General features: G+C 31.8%; 1 non-coding gene across 1 annotated transcript; it reads left to right on the forward strand.

Moving 5' to 3' along the window:
* The first annotated feature begins 4,284 nt into the window (after nucleotides 1–4,284).
* LOC131822287 (U6 spliceosomal RNA) lies at nucleotides 4,285–4,391 on the forward strand. Its single transcript, XR_009350167.1, has one exon. It is a non-coding gene; the product is annotated as a U6 spliceosomal RNA (small nuclear RNA).
* The last annotated feature ends 886 nt before the right edge of the window (nucleotides 4,392–5,277 follow it).

Here is a 5,277-nt window from a genome sequence, read left to right on the forward strand (position 1 = left end):
TTACATTAAATAAGAGAATATTAACAAACTGGGAGTAGGAGCTAGGTTGTTGACATAAAGAGATCTTCTATGGTGCTGATTATGTTCTATTTCTCAAAATCTTAAATTAAAAAAGTTTTCAAATTTATATCTAGTTAGATAGATAGTTAGATTGATGATAGATAGATATCCCAGAAGCTGCAATGCTAGGCTAAGACCAGGCTTTAAAGGGCTTTTCTATACTCTATTAAATACTTTAAACCTTTCATTATATCATAGCTCAGTGTTCAAATCTCCATTGGTTTCCTCAGTTTCCTAATATTTCTCTTAAGGCGACCTGATCTAGACTTTTGATCACCTTTGTCTAAATATTTCTATTTTAACAAAGTCCTTTGTAACACTCAGAGACTAAAACTTAGAAAAATACTCTGTTATCTCACTAGAGTGGAAAATATATAGTTACCCATTAACTAATGATATCCATGTCTACATTAGATCCATGACATTTTTAATTCTTGGGAGCTTTTGGTTAAATGAATTTTTTAAGCTTCCTTTAAATGAAGCTTTAAGCCATCACCACACGAATAAAATTGAAGAACTAAATGAAAACAAGCCAAGTATTTACAGAGTAATAGAATGTGCAGTGGAAAGAGTACAATTCTGAAATCATAAAGCCTAAATTAGTGTGATGCATCTTTACTAGCCATGTAATCATAAACCAGTTATCTAAATTGTGTTAGCCTCAGTTTTTTCACCCATGAGATGGTGATAATAATACTTATTATGCAGTTGTTGTGTGGCTGTAATGAAGCATGGAGCATGAGAGTCTCATATTCCATGCTAAAATGATAGCTATTTTTATACTTATAATAATTCTAATAATAGTAATTAAATTGTTCAAAATGATAATATTCATTTATATTGAGGTATTGTATTGACTATTCATAGACACATTTACCAAAATAAATTTCATTTTACTTTACCCCCCCCCAGGATATATATTCCCTAATTCAATATGAATCTCATTAGGAATAATAATTATCATGATAAATATGCTGATTTTTCTTCTATTTTTTTTTAGGGAAGTATCCTTTACTGTTGACCGTAAAGAAACTTAAGCAAGTCTGTCTTATTCAAAATTTGCATGCTGCTTTCTTATGAAACTAGATTATAGAGTTGTATGAAATAAATTCATGCAGTTAAGACATTTATGTTTGGAAAACTGGGTGGTCAGTTTAGTATTTCAAAAGAAGATTTTAAATTTAAACCTTAAAAATGAGCTCTTTCAGCCTTATTTATAGACCATCCTTCATGCTTCATAAGTATTCCTTCATTGTAAACTAAGTAATAGATATTGTCACAGTGTATATAACTAAAATGGATTTTATATTCTATTATTTCAGAGTTAGTTGCAGTTTCTACTTCCTTACTTCCTTTTTTGAAAAATAGATTAATTCTACAAAAAGTTTTTTCCAGCTTTATTGAAAAATAATCGACATATTATAATTTGTAAATTTAAGAAATGATTTCTTATAACACTGCAAACTTAACATTGTGTAAATTTTGTACAATTTGATAAATTGGTATACATCTGTATTGCAATATAATCTACATAAAAATGTTAATACATCTACTATCTCATATAGTTGCCACTGTTTTTATGCATGTATCGTAAGGAATTTTAAGATCTACTCTCTTAGCAACTTTTATGTATATAGTACAGTAGAGATAAACTTCAGAGGTCTTGTGGGTTTTGTTCCATAGCACCTCAATAAAGCGATTATCTCAATAAACTAAGTCAAATTATTATTATTTTTTGGTTTCCCAGTGCGTATAAAAAATAAACACTATACTGTACTGTTCAAAAGCATTATGTCTTTAAATAAAATCAATGCATATACCTTAAGTAAACTAGTTCTGAGATTTTAGTGGGTCATAATTACTGATCACAGATCACCATAACAAATACAATAATAATGAAAAAACTTGAAATATTGCAAGAATTACCAACATGTGACAGAGAGACACAAAATGAACAAATGTTATTAGAAAAATGGAGGCAGCAGACCTATTTTATACAAGATTGCTATAAACTTTCAACTTGTAAGAATGTGATATATACAAAGTTTAATAAAGGGAAGCACAATAAAAAAGTATGTATATATTATTATCTATGATCATCATGTTGTACATTAGATTCCCAGAACTTTTTCATATTATAGTTGCAAGTTTGTACACTTTGACCACCTTACTCCACCCCAGGTTCACCCCTTGTCAACTCAACTCTAAGTTTCCATTAGTTTGCCTTTTCTTCAGATTCTGTGTGTAAGGGATATCATAATACATAAATTAAAAATATATATATATATAATCTTTGAAATATTTCACTTAGTATAATACCTTCAAGATCCATCCATGCTGTTGTAAATGGCAGTATTTCTTAATTTTTCATGGTTAAGTAGTATTCCATAGTACATATTTACCATTCTTATTTTATTCATTCATCCATTAATGGATACTGAAGTTATTTCCATCTCTAGCTTAGAGTTAATAATTTTATAATGAACATAAGAGTGCAGATATGGGGGCGCCTGGGTGGCTCAGTGGGTTAAGCCGCTGCCTTCGGCTCAGGTCATGATCCCAGGGTCCTGGGATCGAGTCCCACATCGGGCTCTCTGCTCAGCAGGGAGCCTGCTTCCTCCTCTCTATCTGCCTGCCTCTCTGCCTACTTGTGATCTCTGTCAAATAAATAAATATAATCTTTAAAAAAAAAAGAGTGCAGATATGTCTTCGAATAGTGACTTCGTTTCCTTTAGATATATACCTAGAAGTGGGATTTCTGAATCATATGGTAATTTTACTTTTAATAATATGAATCATCTCCATACTGTTTTCCATACAAATTTATATCCCTATCACAGTGCATAACTTCCCCATTTTCCCCAATATTTACCAAAATTTGTTAGTTTTAATTTTTTGGTAATATATATTCTAATAGATAGTAATATCTTGCTGTGTTTTCCAGAGGTAAACAACAACAACATAATGACTTTGCCCTGAGTTTTTACGTTGAGCCCTTTTTAATGCTCCTGTTGGTCATTTATATAACTTTTTTGAAAAAAAGTCTATTGAGATCCTTTTGCTATTTTTAAAATTATATATTTTTTTCTATTTGTATCTGTTGGTTATTAACCTCTTTTCAGATATAAGATTTGTAAGTATTTTCTTCCATTCTGTGGATTGTGTTTTTATTCTCTGTCTCTCTCTCTCTTTTTTTTTTTTGGCAATGCAGAAACTTTAGTTTGATGTAATATCATTTATTTATTTTGGGGTTTTTTTGCTTGTGTTTTTGGTCTGGTATCCAAAAAACTATTGGCAAGACCAATGTCAAGGAGTATTTTTCCTATGTTTTCCTTTAGGAAATTTAGTTTCATGCATCACATTTAAGTCTTTAATCTATTTCAAGTTAAGATTTATGAGTGATATAAGGCTCCAGTTTCATACTGTTTTATGTGACTTCAGTTTTAAATATCATTTATTGAACAGACTATCTTTACCCATTACATATGTTGGCCCCTGTCAAATATTAGGTGACTATGAAAGGATTTATTTCTGGACTCTCAATTCTGTTTTGCTTCTTTATTGGTCTGTTTTTATGCCAGTATACTTTATTGTTTTGAGCATGGGGGCTTTGTAATATAATTTCAAATCAAGAAGTGCAATTTCTCTTCTTCATTCTTTCTCAGAACTGCTTTATTTGTTGTCTTTTATGGTCCTTTATATATTTTAGGATTCTTTACTTACTACTGCAAAAAAATAATATTGGATTTTTTAAAAATATTTTTAATTTATTTATTTGACAGAGAGAGATGACAAGCAGGCAGAGAGGCAGGCAGAGAGAGAGAGGAGGAAGCAGGCTCCCTGCTGAGCAGAGAGCCTGATGCAAGGCCCAATCCCAGGACCCTGGGATCATGACCTGAGCCGAAGGCAGTGGCTTAACCCACTGAGCCACCCAGGCGCCCCTAACTTTGGATTTTTGGTAGGAATAGAATTTACAGATGGTTTCCGGTAGTATGGACATTTTAACAATGTTAATTCTTACCGTTCATAAATATGGGCTATCTTTCCATTTGTATCTCCTTCAATTTCTTTATCAATGTCATAGTTTATGGGGTACAGATCTTTCATCTTCTTAGTTAAATCTTTTCCTAAGTATTTTATTATTTTTGATACTATTGTGAATTAGATTGTTTTCTTTATTTTTTCAGATAGTTCATCATTAGAGTGTTAAAATGCCCCTGTCTTGTGCTTACTTTGGCAGCACATATACTAAAATTGGAATGATGCAGAGAAGATTAGCGTGATCACTGAACAAGGATGACATGAAAAACTGGGAAGCATTCCATATTAAAAACAAAACAAAACAAAAAAATTCTTGTCTTTTATATATTGATCTTGTATTTGGCAGCTTTACTAAATTTGTTTATTCAAATGTTTTTTGTGAAGTTTTTAGGATTTTTTTACATGTAAGTTCATGTTATCCAAAAAAAGAAAATTTTACTTCTTCCTTTTTTTTTTGGAGTCTTTTATTTCTTTGTGCTCCTTGTTTCTCTGGCTAGGACATCCAGTACTATGTCAAATGAGAGTAGTGAAAGTGGACACACTTGTCTTGTTTCTGATCTTTAAGGGGAAAACTATCAAACTTTTTTGATTGAATATGAGATTAGCTCTGGGATTGCAATATGTGTTTTTTTTAATGGATTTTTTAAATTTTTTTATAAACATATAATGCGTTTTTATCCCTAGGGATACAGGTCTGTGAATCACCAGGTTTACACATTTCACAGCACTCACCATAGCACATACCCTCCCCAATGTCCATACCCCCACCATCCTCTCCCAACACATCTCCCCCCAACAAACCTCAGTCTCTTTTGTGAGATTCAGTCTTTTATGGTTTGTCTCCCTCCCAATCCCATCTTCGTTTATTTTTCTTTTTGTACCCCCCAAACCGCCTATGTTGCATCTCCACTTCATCATATCAGGGAGATCATATGATAGTTGTCTTTCTCAGATTGATTTATTTCGCCAAGCATAATACCCTCTAGATTCATCCACGTCATCACAAATAGCAGGATTTCATTACTTTTGATGGCTGCATAGTATTCCATTGCACATATATACCACATCTTATTTATTGATTCATCTGTGGAAGGACATTTAGATTCTTTTCATAGTTTAACTATTGTGGACATTGCTGCTATAAACATTTGGGTTTATGTGCCCCTTCAGAATTCC

The sequence above is a fragment of the Mustela lutreola genome, chromosome X (genome assembly GCF_030435805.1).
Source record: "Mustela lutreola isolate mMusLut2 chromosome X, mMusLut2.pri, whole genome shotgun sequence".
NCBI lineage: Eukaryota > Metazoa > Chordata > Mammalia > Carnivora > Mustelidae > Mustela > Mustela lutreola.